Consider the following 24129-nt stretch of genomic DNA (forward strand, 5'->3'; position numbering starts at 1 on the left):
AAGTAGCTCTTCTGTAATACCCCAATAAAGAGATCCACTGCTTTAAAATACCTATTTAGAGAGTTTTTAGGTAGGAATGGCTGCTATTCACCAGTATTTCTAACCTTCTGGAGCCACTGATGCCAGGAACCATTGTCACTGATATATTTCCAGTTGTCTCCTGACTGTGAGAGTTCTTAGGCATGTTAACATGTTATCTCTTTTATAGTAAGGGTCAGAAATGCAAATGACCTGTGATGGCCAGAGTTGTATCATGAATGAGGGAAGCAGACTGTGTTGACACATTGGGGCACCTTGTCTCTGAGGGGGTAGCTACCTCTCTCGACCCAGAAAGTAAAGGTCACAATTTTTGTATGAATTCAGTTTTAGATGTTGGTTACTTTTTAAAAATCAAAAATCTAGTGGGGCTAACATTATGCAGGCTAAATTGAATGTGATGGGACCATAGGTTTCTTACCTTAGCTAGATAGTGTACAAGATGTACCACTGGATTTAGGTTACCCCTTAGAGCATCTCACCTGGGTAGCATCAGCCTTCTCTGCCACTATTACCAGTGCTAAGGTGCTATCCTAGTGTAGAACTGACAAGAGCTTTGGTTGGTTAGTATCAGTAATCTCATCAGGAATTTTTTGTCTTGAACCTACAGCTGTGGTGAATAGGGCATTAAAATCTCTCTGTTCTTAGGGAGGAATATAGTGCGTAGACATTAAAGATGGGCCAGGTGGGTAAACTGGTTTTTGGATTCTGGATATGTTTTACCATTATATTCCATGAGGGGCCACATCTTAGCATTCTCTAGAATCACTTTGTATTAATTTACCAAATGTAGCATTGAATGAAAAATTTAGGACATGCTGATTTGTTAACTTTGCATTATTTGACCATTCTATAAAAAATATTAAAATATAAAAGAATTTCACCTGTTTGAGGTAGTAGGACAATATTAGATTGCTACTTGTTGTGAAAATATATTAACTAAATTTAAAAGAAATGATCAAAGTAGATTACTCATATAGTTAAAAATGGAAATAGTTGCTCAGTGGTAGAGTACTTGCCTAGCATGTTTGAGGCACTAGAGTCTATCCTGAGCACCACATAAAAATAAAGAAATAAAGGTCTTGCATCCATCTAAAACTAAGAAAAATATTTAAAAAAATGAAAATAACACTGAAATTATTTTGTGTAGGAGAGCTATAGTCTTCTGTCCTGTAAATCCCTCTCCCAGTCCTGTTTTCTGAGAGAACAACATATAATTAAAACAAGAAAATTGTTTTAGTTTAATTCTTCTGAGTTGGTCTCCATTTCTTTAAGTAATATGCTTTTGCCTCTGTTTTTTGATTTACATATTTGAGACATTATTATATTTTCACTTCCTCCCCTGATAAATGAGGCATCAATTTATTTTCATCCTAACCTTTATGTCATGCTTCCCCTTTAATGTAATTATATCACTGTTGACGTTCTGGTGTTGGTTATCCTGTAACTTAATAATTTTTTACTTTTTCTTGCTGTGCTGGGATTGAACCCAAGACCTTTCACATACTTGGCAAGTGCTGTACCACTGAGCTACTTTCTTAGTCCCCCAATTTTTATTTTATTTTTCCAAAGATCACCTTAAACCATATATTTTATAGTTAAATGAACAGACCCTAAGAGTTCTTAGTAAGTGCCAGGCACAGAGTTAGCATTGTTATTACTTAATGATAATTGCTGTGCAATAATGACAAACACTTATTTGGTTTCCTACGAACCATAGATAATGTCTTTTGGCTCTTATTCCTCTTTCTTTGCCTTCCTACTTTTGTCTTCTATTATTTTCCTTTTGCATTTTAAAAAAATCGCTTTAGTTGTAGATGGACATAGTACCTTTATTTTATTTTTATGTGGTGCTGAGGATCAAACCAAGTGCCTCATATGTGCTAGGCAGGTGCTCTACCATTGAACTACATCCCAGCCTTCCTTTTGCATTTTCATGATTGATAATTTATTGTTTATTCTGAATCTATAATTTTCTTCAGTACTTCGTTTATAAATTGCTTAAGTGATTACGCTGTAGGCCTGCCCCTGCATAATAACCAACATGAAATTTGTCTTTATTATTCATTTTTTTTTTATTTTATTTATTTATTTATTTATTTATTTATTTATTTTTATTGGTCGTTCATAACATTACATAGTTCTTAATACATCATATTACACGGTTGATTCACGTGGATTATGAACTCCCGCTTTTACCCCGTATACAAATTGCTGTATCACATCAGTTTCCCTTCCATTGATTGACATATTGCCTTTCTAGTGTCTGATGTATTCTGCTGTCTGTCCTATTCTCTACTATCCCCCCTCCCCTCCCCTCCCCTCCCCTTTTCTCTCTCTACCCCTTCTACTGTAAATCATTACTTCCATTTGTATTATCTTGTCTTGCCCCTCCTTTCCTCTTATATGACATTTTGTATAACCCTGAGGATCGCCTTCCATTTCCATGCAATTTCCCTTCTCACTCCCTTTCCCTCCCACCTCTCATCCCTGTTTAATGTAAATCTTCTTCTCAAGCTCTTCGTCCCTACCCTGTCCTTGTTTACTCCCCTTATATCAAAGGAGTCATTTGGTATTTGTTTTTTAAAGATTGACTAGCTTCACTTAGCATAATCTGCTCTAATGCCATCCATTTCCCTCCAAATTCTATGATTTTGTCATTTTTTAATGCAGAGTAATACTCCATAGTATATAAATGCCACATTTTTTTTATCCATTCATCTATTGAAGGGCATCTAGGCTGGTTCCACAGTCTTGCTATCGTGAATTGAGCTGCTATGAACATCGATGTAGCAGTGTCCCTGTAGCATGCTCTTGTTAGGGCTTTAGGGAATAGACCGAGAAGGGGAATAGCTGGGTCAAATGGTGGTTCCATTCCCAGCTTTCCAAGAAATCTCCATACTGCTTTCCAAATTGGCTGCACCAATTTGCAGTCCCACCAGCAATGAACAAGAGTGCCCTTTTCCCCGCATCCTCTCCAGCACTTATTGTTGTTTGACTTCCTAATGGCTACCAGTCTTACTGGAGTGAGATGGTATCTTAGGGTAGTTTTGATTTGCATTTCTCTGACTGCTAGCGATGGTGAGCATTTTTTCATGTACTTGTTGATTGATTGTATGTCCTCCTCTGAGAAGTGTCTGTTCAGGTCCTTGGCCCATTTATTGATTGGGTTATTTGTTATCTTATTGTCTAATTCTTTGAGTTCTTTGTATATTCTGGTTATTAGGGCTCTATCTGAAGTGTGTGGAGTAAAGATTTGTTCCCAGGATGTAGGCTCCCTGTTTATCTCTCTTATTGTTTCTTTTGCTGAGAAAAAACTTTTTAGTTTGAGTAAGTCCCATTTGTTGATTCTATTTGTTAACTCTAGCGCTATGGGTGTCCTATTGAGGAATTTGGAGCCCGATCCCACAGCATGTAGATCATAACCAACTTTTTCTTCTATCAGATGCCATGTCTCTGATTTAATATCAAGCTCCTTGATCCATTTTGAGTTAACTTTTGTGCACGGCGAGAGATAGGGATTCAGATTCATTTTGGTGCAAATGGATTTCCAGTTTTCCCAGCACCATTTGTTGAAGATGCTATCCTTCCTCCATTGCATGCTTTTAGCCCCTTTATCAAAAATAAGATAGTTGTAGTTTTGTGGATTGGTTACTGTGTCCTCTATTCTGTACCATTGGTCCACCCGCCTGTTTTGGTACCAGTACCATGCTGTTTTTGTTACTATTGCTCTGTAGTATAGTTTGAAGTCTGGTATCGCTGTACTGCCTGATTCACACTTCCTGCTTAGTATTGTTTTTGCTATTCTGGGTCTTTTATTATTCCATATGAATTTCATGATTCTTTTATCGATTTCTACAAGATATGCTGTTGGGATTTTGATTGGCATTGCATTGAACTTATATAGGACTTTTGGTAATATCGCCATTTTGATGATGTTAGTTCTGCCTATCCATGAGCAGGGTATATTTTTCCATCTTCTAAGGTCTTCTTCTATGTCTTTCTTTAGGGTTCTGTAATTTTCATTGTATAAATCTTTCACCTCTTTTGTTAGGTTGATTCCCAAGTATTTTATTTTTTTGGGGGATATTGTGAATGGAGTAGTTGTCCTCATTTCCGTTTCAGAGGATTTGTCGCTGATATACAGGAATGCCTTTGATTTATGCGTGTTGATCTTATATCCTGCCACTTTGCTGAATTCATTTATTAGCTCTAATAGCTTCTTTGTAGACCCTTTTGGGTCTGCTAGGTATAGAATCATATCATCTGCAAATAGTGATAATTTAAGTTCTTCTTTTCCTATTTTTATGCCTTTAATTTCTTTCGTCTGCCTAATTGCTCTGGCCAGTGTTTCGAGGACTATGTTGAACAGAAGAGGTGAGAGAGGGCATCCCTGTCTTGTACCAGATCTTAGAGGGAATGCCTTCAATTTTTCTCCATTCAGAATGATGCTGGCCTGTGGCTTATCATAGATTGCTTTTACAATGTTGAGGTATGATCCAGTTATCCCTAATTTTTCTAGAGTTTTGAACATAAAGGGATGCTGTACTTTGTCGAAAGCTTTTTCTGCATCTATCGAGATGATCATATGGTTCTTATTTTTAAGTCTATTGATGTGGTGGATAACATTTATTGATTTCCGTATATTGAACCAACCTTGCATACCAGGGATGAATCCTACTTGATCATGGTGTATAATTTTTTTGATATGTATTTGAATCCGATTCGCCAGAATTTTATTGAGGATTTTTGCATCAAGGTTCATTAGAGATATTGGTCTGTAGTTTTCTTTCTTTGAAGTGTCTTTGTCTGGTTTCGGAATCAGGGTGATGTTGGCCTCGTAGAACGAATTTGGAAGTTCTCCCTCTTTTTCTATTTCCTGAAATAGCTTGAAAAGTATTGGTGTTAGTTCCTCTTTAAAGGTTTTGTAAAACTCTGCTGTATACCCATCCGGTCCTGGGCTTTTCTTAGTTGGTAGTCTTTTGATGGTTTCTTCTATTTCCTCTATTGTTATTGGTCTGTTTAGGTTGTCTATATCCTCCTGGCTCAATCTGGGCAGATCATAGGACTCAAGGAATTTATCTATGCCTTCACTATCTTCTATTTTATTGGAGTATAAGGATTCAAAGTAATTTCTGATTATCTTCTGTATTTCTGAAGTGTCTGTTGTGATATTGCCTTTTTCATCCCGTATGCTAGTAATTTGGGTTCTCTCTCTTCTTCTCTTCGTTAGCATGGCTAAGGGTCTGTCAATTTTATTTATTTTTTCAAAGAACCAGCTTTTAGTTTTGTCAATTTTTTCAATTGTTTCTTTTGTTTCAATTTCATTAATTTCAGCTCTGATTTTAATTATTTCTTGCCTTCTACTTCTTTTGCTGTTGTTTTGCTCTTCTTTTTCTAGGATTTTGAGATGAAGTATGAGATCATTTATTTGTTGGTTTTTTCTTTTTTTGAGGAATGAACTCCAAGCAATGAATTTTCCTCTTAGAACTGCTTTCAATGTGTCCCATAGATTCCGATATGTTGTGTCTGTGTTTTCATTTAACTCTAGGAATTTTTTAATTTCCTCCTTGATGTCTTCTAAAACCCATTGATCACTCAGCAACCTATTGTTCATTCTCCAGGTGATGTTTGATTTTTCCTTTCTTCTTTTATCATTGATTTTCAGTTTCATTCCATTATGATCAGACAAGATGCATGGTATTATCTCTACCTCTTTGTATTGTCTAAGAGTTGCCCTGTGACATAGTATATGGTCTATTTTTGAGAAGGTTCCATGTGCTGCTGAGAAAAAAGTGTAGCTACTTGATGTTGGGTGGTATAGTCTATATATGTCAATTAAGTCTAGGTTGTTAATTGTGTTATTGAGTTCTATAGTTTCCTTATTTAACTTTTGTTTGGAAGATCTGTCCAGTGGTGAGAGAGGTGTGTTGAAGTCTCCCATGATTATTGTATGTTGGTCTATTAGATTCTTGAACTTGAGAAGAGTTTGCTTGATGAACACAGCTGCACCATTATTTGGGGCATATATATTTATGATTGTTATGTCTTGTTGGTGTATGGTTCCCTTGAGCAGTATGAAGAGTCCTTCTTTGTCCCTTTTGATTAGCTTTGGCTTGAAATCTATTTTATTAGATATGAGTATGGACACTCCTGCTTGTTTCCGCGGTCCATATGAGTGATATGATTTTTCCCAACCTTTCACCTTCAGTCTATGTATATCTTTTCCTATCAAATGCGTCTCCTGTAGACAGCATATTGTTGGGTCTTGTTTTTTGATCCATTCTACTAGCCTGTGTCTCTTAATTGGTGAGTTTAAGCCATTAACATTTAGGGTTATTATTGAGATATGGTTTGTTCTTCTATCCATGTTTGTTTATTGATGTTACTAAACCTGATTTGTTATCCTCTTTGACTACTTTCCCCCCTTTACTGTCCTACCTCCCATTGTTGGTTTTCAATGTTATTTTCCATTTCCTCTTCCTGTAATGTTTTGCCAAGGATTTTTTGAAGAGATGGTTTTCTAGCTGCGAATTCTTTTAACTTTTGTTTATCGTGGAAGGTTTTAATTTCATCTTCTAACCTGAAGCTTAATTTCGCCGGATACAAGATTCTTGGTTGGAATCCATTTTCTTTAAGCTTTTGAAATATGTTATTCCAGGATCTTCTAGCTTTTAGAGTCTGTGTTGAGAGATCAGCTGTTATTCTGATTGGTTTACCCCTAAATGTAATCTGCTTCCTTTCCCTTGTAGCTTTTAAAATTCTCTCCTCATTCTGTATGTTGGACATCTTCATTATAATGTGTCTAGGTGTGGATCTCTTATGATTTTGCACATTCGGCGTCCTGTAGGCTTCTAGGATTTGGGATTCTGTCTCATTCTTCAAGTCTGGGAAGTTTTCTTGTATTATTTCACTGAATAGATTGCTTAATCCTTTGGTTTGGAGCTCTGTGCCTTCCTGTATCCCAATGACTCTTAAGTTTGGTCTTTTGATATTATCCCATAGCTCTTGAATGTTCTGCTCATGGTTTCTTAGTAGACTTGCTGAGCTATCTATGTTCTTTTCAAGTTGAAATACTCTGTCTTCATTGTCTGATGTTCTATCTTCTAAGTGATCCACTCTGCTGGTAGTATTCTCAATTGAGTTTTTAAGTTGGTTTATTGTTTCCTGCATTTCTAGTATTTCTATTTGTTTGTTTTTTATTACCTCTATCTCCCTGTGAAATTGATCTTTTACTTCCTGGATTTGTTTGTCAATGTGATCTTTCATTGTCTGATTTTGCTGTCTCATGTCTTCCTTGAGACTCCAGATCATCTGAAGCATGTATGTCCTGAGCTCTCTATCTGACATTCCATCTGTTGCAGCTATTACCTCTTCTAAAGTTGAGTTGACCTGCATTGCCTGTGGTCCTTTCTTTCCTTGTCGTTTCATACTGCTGGCGTTTCTTTCTGCTTGGTGAAATTGTTGTGTCTTTGATATTTTCCCCCTCTATTTATTTATATTGCTCTTGTATAGTTGAAAAATCACCCTTGCAGGGCAGGTAGTGGCTGTGATCCTCCTCCAATTAGTGTGATCCGTCTACCATGGTGGCAGGCCCTAGGTCTGCTTTGCTGGTCGGTCAAAGGTCCACCTACCCAGCAGGCGCCAGGGGCACCTGTGTCACTCCATAGGTTGCTGGGCCTAACCTCCCGATGGGTTGCAGGTTGGCCTAGCTTGCAGGCACTGGGGGAGGGGCCGGTTCCGCCCCTCAGCAGGCTTTGGGCCCGCTCTGCTGGTGTTCACAGTCCCCCGCCTACCTGCAGACACTGGGGGAGGGGACGGGCCTAGCCCTCAGCCGTCCGCCGGACCTGTCCTAGTGGGTCCGGTCCGCGTTCCCCGCCGGCGCGTGTAGCTGCTGTCACTTGGCTGGTTGCTGGTCCTGACCCCTTTATTATTCATTTCTATTTTACCTTCTTTTGTTGAATGTAGGTATCGTGGGTTCTCTGTTTTGTAGAATTATCTCTTAGTAAACAGGTCACCTACTTAACTTACTGAAACCCAGTCTCAAATAACTTGCTCAGATTCCATACTTCTCTCTCCCTTTTCTGTAGCCCTGATGATCATGTTTTATTTCCATGTTCACAATTTAGATATCTTATGTTCAAAGAGCTCTTTCTTGCTCTCTGTTCCTTTTTTACAGCATCTTGTTCTATTTTAATATTTATGTTATCTTTTAAAATATTTCAGATACTAAAACTTAGAGATTTAAAAAATTTTTGTTACCTGAGTTATTTTAATTTTTCACAGGGAGTATATTTTTGTTTAACATCTTTTTTCCCTCTCTTATTCTGTAAGAATAATAAAAGATATCCATATTTATTTGAGGTAGTCAATAAAATACTGATTAGGGGTTTTTATTAATTAGGTGAGCAGGGCTTAAGGAGAGTATAATGAATTATGGGCCAGCTAATAGGATGAGGGACCCTATGTGTCATATTTTGTAGTTCAACTGTTTTCCAAATAATTGGTTCTGTTTATTCAGTGAATCTCTCGTATTTTTGCACTGAGGATACAAAAGTGGCTACCATTTTGGGGGTGCTATATAGAGTATTCCCTGAGGAGCTTTTAGTTAATATCCTTGTTTATAGCCCAATGCCTTACTCTTGCCTCCCTTTACAAGTTGGTAGGGGTTTACCAGTACATCTGGCTTCCTTATCAATAGCCTACACCTCACATATTGCAGGACAAGGCGTCCTTTGCCTTGTCTTGTCAATCACTATGTTTTCATCTGCATTCTGCCTTCCAGAAATTTGTTGAAATTTCTCATCTACTGATTGCTACTTTCTCCTCTTTCTCTTTACCCTCCTGTTATTTTGAATTTTATCTACCTATCTTTTCAAACAGGATGGGGGAACTCAGAAGAAAGAAGAAATAAATGTATGTGGTCAGTTCATGGTTTTGAGACAGAAGTTGTGTGATTTCATTGGCATCTTTCTAGCTGAATGAGTTTCTGTTAGGAAGCATTTGCTAATATTCTGTATCTTCTCATTACTGTAACATTTTCACAGGAAATCTTTTATAACATTTATGATTAGTCCTATTGCTGGCATTCATTTTGTTGTAATTTTGTTCTATCATGATATAACTTTTTTTAAGGACTTAATTTAGGCCATTGTGTGCTCTTTAATGAATGAATGAATGAATAGCCATTATATATTGGGATTCTTACAATAAAGAATCCCAAGTGAGTCTAAAGTAAGTCCTATGCTTAAGCAGACCAAATAAAAGAAAAATGTAATTGATCATGGAAACTATGCTTCAAGTTTACTGAATTAGATGGATGACATTATTTTTTCCTTCTGAAAAACTTGACTTAATTTAGGAATGCTTTCTGAAGAATGTTGGCCATATGCTTCAGTGTCAGGGAGTGCAGACCCAGAGGAAGATTTTATTTATCAGATTAGTGGAAGGTGGTGTTATGTATAAATTTGTTGGCGAAATTCATTTCTTTGTGAAGGTGTAGTATATAAGGTAGCACTTTGCCTTTTGTTTGAAAAAATTACCCTCTCAAATTTGCATCCTTTGGGGTACCCCTGTACTTTAATATGGAGGCTATCTCAATAAGCTTATTCAAATTTTCAGACAGAATTTGTTTTTTAAAATTTGTTGAAAATATAATAGATTCATCAAAAATAAACAAATCAGCCACATAAATTATGAAATATAAGTCATTGGTCTATGATTATAAACATTGTGAAATACACATTAACTTAGAAAATCAAAATACACCCTTTGAACATGTAGTTAACACTCAAGTAAAGTTCACTTGAGTCATCTTTATTGGGCTTGTGTTTTTCTACCTGCCCACATAAATTTGTTCTTGTCAGTGCTTACAAAGCAAGATTGTTTTATGTTCCTTACTTTGTATGATATTTAGGTCATGGTCATTTAAGATTTCTTTATTTGTAACTTATATGAAAATTATTTCAAAATTAGTTCTGGTTATAATCTTTCACAAACATTTCTAGGAGGGTTTGAGTCATGGTGTGTTGATAGTAGTTGTAATGTAGGACAATTAGATATTTTATTACCCTCAGTAATTAGTATAGTTTCTCTCTTTATAATTTGAAATTCATGGAAGTAGAAAATTTACTATATTAACCAGAATTTACTGTAAAGAAAAATCATAGCAAGTAATGAATCTTTAAAAACAGTAACATACTGCTGCATTGCTTCAAAATTATGTTAGCCTCACTCATTTTTTCTTAAGTCATTCTTTTATTAGAAAAATTTTTACAAAGATGTAGACTTAGGTATGTTTTCTACTCCATCAATTTTTATAACCTTAAATTGATTATATCCAAGATCAGTAATGTCATAGTGGTTAATTATCACAAGACTTGTGATTGAATTGAACCTCTTATAACCAACATAATATTCATTCATCTTTAGATGAACAAATACAATTCTCAATAACAAACATTTTAACAAATGTGGTTTGCTAACACAAACATAGTTAAATGTACGGTTATATAGTTTTACAGTCCTTGGACGATAACTATCACAGCAAACAGAAAAGCTCTTTGACTTTTAAGAAACAGGACCTAGAATGAAACTTAATTTTGTTTCTAAGCAAAATTAGTTCAAAATTAGTTCTGGTTATAATCTTTCACAAAATTAGTTCTTTACACTCTTAAACGATTTCTTATTTAAAGTTTCTCATTAAATTCCACTGAAAACTTGTGGCATGCAAGTTAAACTATAATTTTAACCAAGGTTCAATCAACATATTTGGAATTAATTGAATTTTATTTCATAACTTTAAGCTTAGTGAAGTTAGAGATGGAGGCTGTTTTGTTTATTTAATTGTATCTTCAATTCCTAGTGCAGTAGAGATATGCAGCTAAATATTTGTGGAAGGAATGGAGTGAACACATGCATGAATTAATGAATCGTAGCATGCAGGTTTTTGTTGATTGTAGTGTTAAAAGAACGCAGCATTCTGTCACTTGTATCAGCCTTTTGCCAACAGAAATTCAGTCTTTAGAAGTTATTTATTATACAAAGAATTTGTAATTGGAACATTGCTCTTAACAATTCAGAAAACAGGAAGGACATACAGTACTTTGCAGATTTGGATTCTGAACCAATTTTGTCTTTATATATTTTGCTCTGCCCTCTGAAAGCAGATTAATGAAATAGCATATAATTAAAAATTTATATTTCAAAATATTTTGTATATTAGAAAACACTCCTTGTCCAAATCTGTTTCATCTGTGAATAAAGGAAACTTTGTGCAGTTAATGATGAGAATGAAAGGTGAAAGAGAGGGCATATTTCTACCTATGAATCCGTGAACTGATTCCTGCAGAATTACCCATATTCAAAATTAAATAATTGAAATTTTAAAAGCCAGAAGATTATAGTACATTAGGAATGATGGTATTATTTTCTCAGCTCTTTTAATGTGAAGAGACAACTGCTGGCTAGAGAGAGAGTTGCCAATTTGTATAAGATACTCTTGGAAAATGTCAAAGGATAGAGCTCTTAACTGAAGAGAAGTCCTTCAATCTCACAGTCATAGAAGGTACAACTTACACTTACTTAAACAGGAGTGGAAATGTGGATCTTCAGTGATCAGGATTGATGTGAATAACATACACGTTAAGGTCTAAGACAGCACCACTGAAGTGGAGAAAATTTACCAGCGACAGCAAAATTCACAGAGGCAGAGCCATAAGCTTCATATAAACATGTATTTGTAAAAATAGCCATCCTATCATGCTCTGTAGAATTTAATTCTAGAAGAAATTATTGAGTTTGTTTTTTGTGTGCATATCTTATTTAAATAGGGCAGGGAGTGAGGCTGTTTTGCTCATGTTTTTTTTCCATTCTCTAGCTTGGTGCCTGACATTTATAGAGGCTTAATAAGTGTTTGTGGAATGAACGAACCATGTTCTTTCTTTGGATCTGGCAATGATGAGGTTTGATGAGGAAGTGACAAAACTTAATTCTGCAAGTTCTTTGAATAACACTGTTTATGCAACTATGAAGAGAGATTATTGAAATATTATAAGTTATATTGAGCAAGTCTGTGGCCAGTAAATCAGTTTGCTAACATTGGTTTCAAATTTGAAATTATCTTTTGTTTAAAATTTCTGTATTTCATACTAACAATTTATTTTAATCAGGGACTGTTTGGTTATAAGAAACCCATTGGAACGAACCTAAATTAAAGAATTTGTTTATTTATCTTTATAAGTAATCAAGCAAATTTTATGGTGCCCAAAGGCAGAAAGAATAGCCAAGTTTCACAGGGATCAGAACCAAGGTCTGGAAGGCTAGTAGACACCATAGTGGCCAGGCAGCATCTGTGTTCTGTTGTGCAATATAGTCTATTGTCACTTTATTTTTTTCCTCCCAGATTTCTCTTTCTCTTCACACTGGGTAAAAATGACTTCCTAAGCTCCTACATAGTGACTTGATTGCAGGCCATCAGAAAGGAAATCACTGAGTCTAAATTCCTAGGAGAGGGCTTCTGACTGGTGGCTTGGGCTAAAAAATATCCACTTGTGTCACAGTCATATGGCCAGGGGCTTTGGGTCATTTATTATCAGGCTGGTTGCTAGAGGTCAGCTTTAACATAAGGTATGCATAAATTGGGCAGGTACTTTGTTATAGGAAATCGCGTTTCTAAAGCACTTCTAAATGAAACTACTGACATTTCCCTTTGTCTTTAATGGAGCAATACTGTTGTTTATCATCTGAGAGGAATGATGAATATTTATCAAAACCATTTGTGACAGAGTGAAAAAGTCATGCCAAAAAGTTCTCCCCAAAGGTTTCAAAGTTGAAATTCTTTCCCTTCATAGGACAAAGTATGAAAAAAAAATTCCAATTTGGATAATACATTTCTCTCATGTCTTCAGAGGTTCAGCGTAAAAGTACTATTCACTTCCAAGTATTCAGTTTTGCATTACTAAATTTAAGTATGCAGATTTTGGAGAATGAAACCAATTTCAGAACTGCTATTGAAATGGAATGCACTATTTAATTAAACAGTAGCCAAACATAAATGCAAAGATTTTTATAGAAAAGTTGCAAATAGCATTTTAGAATTCTCCTTTACTAAATCTACTCAAATTCAGCTTCATTTTTGATCCTTACCTCCTTGAAGGGTTTTCCTGCTACATGTGTGCATGTGTTTGTGTGTGCTAGCACAATGCTTATTGGCATCTCAGGTCTATTACATGTTAATTTGTTCTAAGAAAATAGTGTAGCAAGCTTAGAATGTGCTTCTTTTTCTGTCCTTGGCCCTCTAAAAACTTGCTGATACAGCACAGAGTAGAGGCACTGAGGGATGTGGAGATGATGGCTGTCACACAGAAACTGGTAACCAACCTGATGGCACCTAAGGACCAGTGGTTCTTTGGGGAAGTTTGTGCATCAGCTGAAAAAGATACCAAGGCTCTATTGATTTCATCTCATCTATAAGAAATTTGTACTTTGCTTTGTTATTACACCGTACATTCTGAACTTTGACCAGTAGGTCCCAAAGCTGACTGGTGTGGCTATAGCTGCTGCTATTTTTGTTGGGATGACAACTTACTGTACTGTTTAAAAGAAACAATCTATTTGGGAAATGTTAACCTAGTAATCTTTCTGCTTCAACCTCTCCTTCTTCCCCTCCAGTATTTAGTGGGCTGAATTCCTTAGCTTGACATTCAAGGCCAGTCAAGTCTAACATTCTGGTTTCCCAGTCCACCCCAGTTGGAGCTCAGCTAACAATAATGCATGTCAAAAGCTGTGGCACAATGGATTTGCTCATTGTGCTTCCCCTGAGGCCCTGCTTTTCCTGCTTCTGCTTTTGTTCACACTGTTTTGGCTTTAGTTGGACAAATCAAGCAAATAATAAAATAGCTTGTTTTGTGACATATGTATGATGTTTCATTTGCACTCACAAATCTGCCATCATGATGGATGTACTCTCCATTTGGGAACCTCTTTAGGCTAGTTCTCTTCTGTCTCTTGCAAGGAGAGTAGGAGTTAACTGTTTTTACTATGACTTGCAGTTGAGCTAAGTGAAAAGTTGGGCACTGTGTCCAGGGACTTAGCATTTTGCATCACGGTGAGAGGCACTGTAATTTTCTTTAGTAGCATAGTCCATTTTACTTTTATTTTTATCTTTTAAAAAAGATTCACTTACTTAAAGATTATTATTATCTAGCATTCAAGGTATTTTTAGAGGCTAATTAGGGAGGCAGGTCACCTTTGATTTAGTGACTGTTCTAAAAAACGCTCACTGAAAGGCAAGTAAGAAGTGCTAATTTTGTGGATTAGACATTCTCTCCCTTAGATTTTTCAGGATTCCTTTGCCTTGCTCTTTTGGAATATTTTATTTTATTGGAATTCATGGACTATTAGAAATACCTAGAGTAGCAACTAATATTATTTATTTAAATTTGTAAAATCAGATTAGTTATAGTTAATAATACATATATAATCTGGGTTTAATGCCAATAATGGTTTATTAAGAAGTGACTGATATCATTGCTAAGCTAACTTGTAGAGCATGATTTTAAGGAAAATAGAATTAGCCTACATTAGTTCATTTAATCAACACAACTTGGAGGTGGAAATTTATATCCCACTCTTTTATATCTTTTTGATATTGTGGTATGATTTACATACACTAAAATGTACCCATTTTAAGTGTAAAGTGCCATGCATTTTGGCAGCTGTAAAGACCTGTAACCTAGACCACAGTCAAGATATAGAATGTTTTTTTCCCTCGACAAATCAAGTCGGTCTTCTTCAGCACCCTTCCCCTAACTCCTGAGTCTTAGCTTTTCTCTGAAACTATGCAACACTTTTGCCTATTTTAGAATTTTATATAAATGGAATCATATACTGTGAATTTGGGGTATAGCAACTTTCATGCAGCATAAATGTTTTTGAGATTCATCCATATTGTTACTTTTATCAGTACTTTGTTTCTTTTATTATTGAATAAAAGAAAGTATACAAAGTATAACATTGTATAGACCTACTGTAGTTGTTTTTGTTTTTTTGTTATTCATTCATCTATTGAAGGACATTTGGATTGTTTCCAGGTTTTAGCTATCTATTGTGAATAAAGTTACCACTACATTTTTATAGATGACTTTTTGTAGAAATATCTTTTTATTTTTCTTGGACAAATACATAGAAGTAGTCTGATCATGTTTTAAGCCTTATAAATATGTGGTTAAACTGTTTTCCAAAGTAGTTGTGCCATTTTACATTACTGATAGCAATTTATTGAGTGTTCTAGTTACTCCATATTCTTGCCAATTTGATATTGATCCATTTTGACCTAATTTTGACCATATTTTTGTCATTAAACCACGTTAGGGTGGTTCATTTCTGAACCTTCCATTGTATTTCCTTGGTATGTGTGTCCTTAACCAAAGAACATCACTCTCTTGATTCCTGTAGCCTTATAGGATGTCTTTAAATAAGATTGTGTAAATCCTATAACTTCTTTTTTAAAGCTCTTTGTTGAAAGTTACAGAAGTCCTGCTGAACAGTGCATTGAATCTGGAGGTCAACTTGTGGAGCTTTAATATCTTACTAACATTGAGTCTTCCAGTAGATGCAAATGGTAACCTGTCCATTTATTTAGGTTGTAATTTTTTTTCAGCAGTATTTTGTAGTTTTCAGTGAACATCTCTTAAACAGATTTTGTTAAATTTACTTCTACATATTTAATATTTTTGTCAGTTAATTATATGATTTATTTACTTTGTTTAATTCTATTTTTTTACACATTTTTTGGTGCATTATCGTTATACATAATGGTCGGGTTTGTTACATATTAGTACATGTATATAATATAACAATATAATTTGGCCAGTATCACTCCCCAGCACTTCTCCCCTCCTTCCTTGTCCCTTTCCTTTATTCTATTGGTTTCCCTTACTTTTCATGAGATTCCCCCACCTTTCTTTTCTTTTTTCTTCTCTAGCTTCCACATATGAGAGAAAACATAAGACTCTTGACCTGAGTTTGAATTATTTTGCTTAACATAATGACTTCAAGTTCCATCTACTTTCTTGCAAATGACATAATTTTATTTTTTTCTTTATGGCTGAAGAAAGTTCTTTTGCGTATATACACCACATTCTTTTTATCCATTCATTTGTTGATGAACATCTAGGCTGTTTCCATAGTTTGTCTATTGTAAATTATGCTGCTGTAAACACAAATGAATGTATCACTGCAGTATGATGACTTTAATTCTTAGGATAAATACTGAGGAGTAGAATAGCTGGATCATATGGTGGTTCCATGCCTCATCTTTTGAGGAACCTCCATACTGATTTTCTTTGTGATTATACTAATTTACAGTTCCATCAGCAGTGTAAAAGTGTTCCTTTTTCTCCTCATACTCTCCAGCATTTATTATTGTTTGTATTCTTGATGACTGCCATTCTGACTGGTATGAGATGAAATCTCAGGGTAATTCTGATTGGCATTTGGCATTTACTTAATTGATAATGGTGTTGAACTTTTTAAAATATATTTTGTTGGACATTTGTATTTCTTCTTTTGAGAAGTGTCTGGTTTCATTTGTCCATTTATTAGTTATTTGTTTTTTTTGGTGTTAAGTTTATTGAGTTCTTTATATATTGTAGATATTCAAAAGAATAGCTAGCAAAGATATTTTTTCCCATTCTGTTGGTTCTCTCTTTCCATTCTTAATTGTTTCCTTTGCTGGGCAGCATTTTAATTTTATGCCATCCCATTTATTAACTCTTAGCATTATTTCCTAAGCTTTAGGGGTCCTATTGAGAAAGTCATTCATATGAATATGAATCCTTCAGCTTTATTCTTTTTTCCAAAATGGCTTTGGAAATTCAAGTTTCTGGAATCAGCTTGTTTTTTAGTTTTGTGTTTTTTAGTATTTGATGTACTGGTCTTGCACTTTTTAAAATGCTTTTATTTTTAATTGCTATTATATAGAGAAATAGTTTTTTTTTTGGCGGGGGGGGGGGTCTATTGGTCTTGGATCATCCAAGTATGGTAAGCTCATGTCTGAGTTATATTTTTTTGTCGCTTTCTTGAAACTTTCTATGCAGAAAATTTTGTCATTTGTGAATTCCAGTTTTGGTTCTTCCTGTCTAGTCTCAATCCCTTTTATTGCCTTAGTGCACTGTCTGGAATCTCCAATGTGTTATAGACTGAATATGTTCAGAGTAGACACTCTTACCTGTTACAGATTGTAGGGGAAAAGAGTTCTTTTTTTCACTATTAAGTATAATGTTGGCTGTATGTTTTTCAGAGTTGCTCTTTATTAGGCTAAGTTTCCTCTATTCCCAGTTAATTGAAAATATTTTATTTTATTTAGTATTTTAAAATCCGGAGTGAAGTTGGATTTGGGTAAATACTTTTCTTCATCCATTGAGAAGATTGTATTTTTTTCTTTTTTAATGTTATGAATCTAGTGTATTTCATTGACCAGTTTTTGAGTATACAAACTACCTTGCATAACTGGGTTAAACTCCAGTTGTGATGTTTAATTCTTTTTACATACTGTTTAATTCAATTGAAGTTTTAGAAAGTTTGCATTTATGTATAATTTGTGAATTATACTGGTTTATAGTTTCTCTTTTATTTTTCTCCCAGTTTTTAAATCATAATTAAAATGATGTCAGAGCTGGGCATGGAGGCATGCTTGTAATCTCAGTGGCTTGGGAGGCTGAAGCAGGAGAATGGCAAGTTCAAAGCCAGCCTCAGCAAAAGTGAGGTACTAAGCATCTCAGTGGTCAAATGCCCCTGAGTTCAATCCCTGGGACTCCCCAGAAAAGATTTCAGAATAGAATGAATTGATAAGTAAACACTTTTCTTAATTTTTATGAATGTTTATGAAGAATTTATGTTATGTTTCCCTAAATGTTCAGTGGCATTTATCAGTGTAACAGTCTGGGCCTAGAATTTTCTCTCTCTCTCTCTTTCTTTCTTTCTTTCTTTTTTTGGCACTGGAGATTGAACCCAGGGGCAACTTACAATGAGCCACACCCCCAGCCCTATTTTGTATTTTATTTAGAGACAGGGTCTCACTGAGTTGCTTATGGTCTTGCTAAGTTGCTGAGGCTGGCTTTGAACTGTCGATCCTCCTGCCTCAGTCTCATGGCTGCTGGGATCACAGGTATGCACCACTGCACCTGGCTAGGATTTTCTTTTTGTAAAGGTTTTAAAGTACAAATTAAATTTCCTTACTAGATATAGCACTACTCATCTTATCCACTTCATATTGCATGAGTGTGGCTAGTTTGTGTCTTTAAAAGAAATTATCCATTTCATCTAAGTTGCTGAATTTTTTGGCATAAAGTTTTCATAATATTCTTTTATTTTTACAAATACATGTAAAATCTATAGTGGTATCATCTCTGATTTCCTAATTTTGGTAACTTGTATTCTCTTCCCATTTTTTTCTTTAACTTCCTGGTTAATAATTTATCATTTTTATTAATGTCCTCAACCAGCTTTTGGTTTCATCCATCTTCTTTGTGTAATTGTCTTTTATGTTTTATTGATTTCTAATCTTTTAAAAAATACTTTTAATTGTAGATGGACCCAATATCTTTATTTTATTTACTTATTTTTAAGTGGTGCTGAGGATTGAACCCAGTGGCTTACCCATGCGAGGTAAGCGCTCTACCATTGAGCTACAACTCCAGCCCTCTATTCTAATCTTTACTATTTCTTTTTACTTTTGAGCTTTACTTGCTATTTTTTTTCTAGTTTATTATGGTGGCAGCTGAAGACACTGATTTGATACCTTTCTTCTAATGTTAGTGTGTAGTGCTGTAAATTTCCATCCTAAGTATTGCTTTAACTACTTCCTACAAATTTTTTCATGTTGTGGTGTTTTCATTTATTACACTTTCTAATTTTCTGTTAGATTTTTTTCTTTCAACCTCTGGCTATTTAGAAATGTGTTATTTAGTTTCTATAAATTTCTGGATTTTTCTATTATTCTTTTTTTATTGATTTTGAATTTAATTTCATAGTGGTCATAGAACATACTTTGTATGACTTCAATCATTTTAAATTTTTCAGACTTGTTCTATGTCCCATAATATGCACTGTCTTAGTAAATGTTCCATGTGCACTGAAGAATGTGTGTCTGTTATTCTTTATGGAGTGTTCTGTAAATAAGAATTAGGTCAAGTGGTTTAATAGAGATGTTTAAATATAACATTGCTTCTTATTTTCTCTTGTTTTCACAAAGAAGGACATTGAGATCTCTGAGTATATTAGGGGTTTATGTTGTTTAAGTGTGTACTCTATTGATTTCTGTCTCGTTGTTCTATTACTTGTTGAGAATGATGGGGAAATTGCAGACTATAATTTTAGATTTGTCTACTTGTTTTTACTTTTCTGTCAATTTTTGCTTCACATATTTTAAAGCTCTGTTAATCATATGCATAAACATTTAGGATCATTATATCCACTTGACTTGATTCTCTTTGCCCTTGGGTAAAATCTACTTTATTTATATTAATAAAACATGGTACAACTTTTTCCATTCTTTTATTTTTAACCTATATTTGGGGCTTTACATTTAAAGTGAGTTTCATAAGGCAGTATATAATTATGTCTTGCTTTTAATTCTGACAGTCTTTTTCTTTTCATTGGTATGTTTAGATCATTTACATTTAATGTGATTATTGATGTGCTAGGTTGATCAGTGATTGAGTTATAGATAGTATCTTGAGACAGCATATATTGTCAATAAATACCTATATTTCTAATAATTATCTTTGTTTTTCAGCATGATTTTCTTTTTTTTGCAAGATTGTAGCACTGCCAATTGTGTCTTCATATTAGAAAAGAAGGGACATGAACTTTTTCAGAGTAGGTCAAGCAGAGATTTTGAAATTCTAGTTTGACCTCAGAATGAGGGGGGTTTACTGCAAGTATCCAGAGGGATTTGATATCCTCTATTTTCAAGTAGTCCTTTTTTTTTTTGCCTCTTTAAGGACATTAAATTGTTCTTATCTCTAGGATATTTCAAATAGAAATTGGTATATAACCTTTTGGGGCATGTTATGGGCACTTCAGATGGAATAGACACTCCAGATGGATTCTTGTTGCATAGCAGGCTTTACACGGTGTCATCTGATCTCCCTTGATTTTTGTTGGGGAATATAATTGAGATTTCATATTTCATTCTCCTAAAAGAAACCATGCTTTATTTTCCAGTATATAATATTCATATTTACTCGTATGTATTTAAACTTTAAAAATATTTCTCTATACTTGTGTATATATGTAGATATTTATTTTTGTGTCAGATGTGACTCTTCCATATCTTGAAATTAAAAAGCAAGACTTTTGTTGATTTAAAAAGTCTAATTCTTGATTGAATAGTTCTTTTAATACTATTTCCAGACTGCTGTCAAACCTCCAACTTAATGAAATCCTTCTGTACATTTCAGATTAGGCAATATAATCATCTTTTGATTTTTTAGCCATTTCTATATCAGCACATGGAAAAGAAAACCATGTGGCTTTGCCCTTCATTATTTCTCTTTTGATACAATTCATATTAATATCTTTAGTGACAACCCCACAAATTTCTTGTTTTTCTTCTATCACTGACAATTGGCTAGCTCCTAGAAGAAAAGGAACAAAATGTTTTGGTATGATTTATACTTTAGTAGTGGAGAATTATAGCCATTAAAAAATAAGCAACTTATCCTAAAATATAGTTTAAAAAAAAGAAGGTAGATAAAAGAGGATTTGGGAAGCTCCAGGGAATTTTGTAGATGTGGGATTTCAGATGAGGATCAAGTACATCTAATATGAGGGGAATCAAGGGATAGGGAAGGGAGATGATGGGAATAGACCTAGTTTGAGGAGAAAGAGAAAGGGATTTAAGAAAAAATGTTATTTTTGCCTGAATAAAATTTATGTTTTCCCCTGTTTTGAGCCTTAGATATTGGAATCTTCTCCTTTATTGTCTTGTTGTGTGGGAAGCCGGTTAGATAGTGGCTACATTCAGTGTATAGAAAAGTTACAACTCATTTCTAGTTAGTTCTTCCTTTGTACTTAATGCCTAAACCTCTCCATCTGGAGAAATGCCAGTTTGCCACTAAATTTAAATAAATAAGAACATGTCTCATCAATAGGGGTGGCAAATTTAGCCCCTCTTCAGAGCACTGAGCAATTTATGACCATATGTTAAATACCATAAAACAGCTTTAAAGATTTGGTCCCTGGCCATTGCCAGATTGTACCGTAGGAGTGCAGCATCACTGCGAGGGACTGGGAATGTTTCCTCCGGCCCTTGGAGGCCTCAGCAACTCACTGATGTCACAGCCAGAGAGGCCTGTTTTCAAACATTCCCTTTTTAAAGGTGAGATACTAAAAGATTCCATTTTGGCATTTGGGTGCAAAGAAGGCAAGACTTCTTTTTGATTCTTCAGGGTCAAAATTAGTATGGAAAGTGTTGTGTGGGAGAGTGAGTAACTTGGCAGCAGTGAGTGCAGAAGGCAAGTCTAGGAATAGGTAATAGATATCCTACTCATTCTTTTTCTTGGAGCATGAACTGGACTTTTACATGGCATAAGCTAACAAAATACCGCATTTCTTACTCATTTTCTTTTTGCCAACTTTCATGGAATTAATATTAATATTAAAAACATTTTTTTAAATTTCATACCAAAGAACTGCCAATTGTAAGGTTTTCTTTTCTTCCAGGAGGATGACTCATTATTTGGTGAACTCCAAGTATTAGTTTTTCTTCTTACCATCCTCACCACCCATGACTCATATATGGCATTCAGTGGGCCCACCACTGACAGTATGAAGGTGTGTGCCAGCTAGCATGTGATGTGTGGTCAGGCAGTGCTCTCGGACCTCAGATGGGCCCTTAACAGATGTGAGGAAACCACTGGCTCCAGCAGGGAGCAGTGCTATTCAACAGGAATAGTCACCAAAAAGCTTTGTACAAGGTTTTTCTGACTGTTCTTTTGGAAGGATAGCTCTTCCTACAAAGGAAGATGATGAAATTTGGCTGTCAAAGGTCCAGGATTCCTAGCCTTCTTCAATGTGTTAGTGCCAGCCTGAGGGTTGATTTCCTGTCAGTTCCTGTGTGGTTCGCACTACATCCTCTTTGCAGCAGATCAGTATTTTCAGTCATCCATCATAACTGCTCTCCTGTAAGTTTTTGGCAATGTGATCTCAGCTAGCAGAAGGCAGCTGGCATATTTCTCTAGGAAGGGCAGCTGGAGCGCTCCCGTCTCACCCTTCCTACGTCCAGGAAGCACACCATTGTTACTTGTTGCTGCTTTCTTCCTTTGAAAGAACAAAAAACTTCAAACTTGGGTAAATTCTGAAGGTGCTGGCTGGCAGTTTGAAACGACCCATCCATTTTGTTGGTGTAGGACATATACTTGAGTGATGTCGTCTGGTTTTTCCATAAGGTAGACTTGTGTATCAGAGGTTTTCTAAACTCCAGTTGTTAATGAAGTCATGCTTGAATCTTAGAGTCACAAAAGGATTTTTTTGTTTTGTTTTGTTTTGTTCTAGGCTTTAATTTTCAAATTCAGTCTAATTACTTAGGCCATACTATTGCCCAGTTACTTCTCTTAATTTTTTCTTCCCTTTAACACTGGAATTTTTCTGTTCATGTTATCAGCATCTGTTGGGTCTGTTCACTTGGGATATGCCTTGGGTATTTGCATTGGATTTTCAAACGATATGGAACACAGAGATATTTAAAGCACATTTCTTCATTGTTGAGTGTTAAAATGAAAGTATCATTTTAGTTGCTCCAGGTTATCATGCATAGTGGGTGAACCATGTTGTGACTTAGAAAAGTAAGCAATTTTCCTCCTTTCTCATGACTTAGAGGTCACATCTTAGCATCCTGATTTTCTTTCTGAGGAATGGGAATTACCTTTAGCCCATTTAAAAAGGGAATTCAAACTCAGGCATGGATTATTTTAAATGGTATCCTTAATCATATGTGATGGCACATATCTTTTCTACTTTTGAGTCTTCTTTTTATCTTTAGAAAAAGCCTGATTTCAATAGGGTTCACTAGCATCCGCTCTTGTTTTTTTTTTTTTTTTAATGTTCTGACTCATATGAATGAAGTGAAAGGAAAGATAAATTTTGCTGCTTTATTTCAAAAAACTGAACATTCTGAAGGTGGATTTTATGTTAGATTTGGGGACATCAGATAATTACATTGTATAAGCAGACCCAAATCTTGATAATGCAGTAGAGATGGCATGAAAGAAGAAATCTGGATTTGAGATATGGGAAAATATGATACTCAGATTATTTCTATCAAAACAAATCTGTAGGGGCTGGGGTTGTGGCTCAGTGGTAGAGTGCTCGCCTAGCATGCACGAGGCACTGGGTTCGATCCTCAGCACCACATACATGTAAAATAAAGATATTGTGTCCACCTAAAACTAAAAAATAAATATTAAAAAAAGCCAAATCTGTAGTCTTTGAAATAACATGTTATTAAACTCTAGGCGCAACCCTCCACCTGTGATGTCTAAGGTCTCTTGCAGTGTATAACATATGTAGTAGACCATCAGAAAGTATTATAAATGAGTAAAATAGTAATACTAAAACATTATGTTTTTTAAAAAAACATTTGCTTTTTTTTAAATCTACATTTTTTTTACTGATGTATTATGATTGTATATAAAGGTGGGATTTATTAAAATATTAGGTCTCATGTGGAAAATCTTAAATGAAAGAACACTGATTTGGGGACCCATTAGTGGGACAAGGAAGTATCTAAGGCTTTAAAAAAAAAACATCATTTCTGTGTTGAAGAAGGAAAGGAGAACTGAAAAGGTTGTATAGACCTGCTAGGTAGATATGCATAGTAATTACAAAGAACTCAGAAAAAGAACTTGTCGAAGTAGTTTGCCAGCATTTGGGCTAGAATGGGGCTAACCAGTTTGACCTTCTAAAGGACAAAATTTTTTTTTTCTTGGAAGGATTTTTAAAAAATTTGTTCTAATTAGTTACATATGACAGTAGAGTGCACTTTGATACATATAAAGGACAGTTCGTTTAAAAAAATCTTTATTTATT

General features: G+C 34.9%; 1 protein-coding gene across 1 annotated transcript in view; it reads left to right on the forward strand.

Annotated features, from left to right (window-relative positions):
* Babam2 (BRISC and BRCA1 A complex member 2) overlaps positions 1-24129 on the forward strand; it is a 396592-nt gene that overhangs the window by 43750 nt on the left and 328713 nt on the right. The window lies entirely within an intron of this gene.

Source organism: Urocitellus parryii, chromosome 12, assembly GCF_045843805.1.
Source record: "Urocitellus parryii isolate mUroPar1 chromosome 12, mUroPar1.hap1, whole genome shotgun sequence".
Taxonomy (NCBI): Eukaryota; Metazoa; Chordata; class Mammalia; order Rodentia; family Sciuridae; genus Urocitellus; species Urocitellus parryii.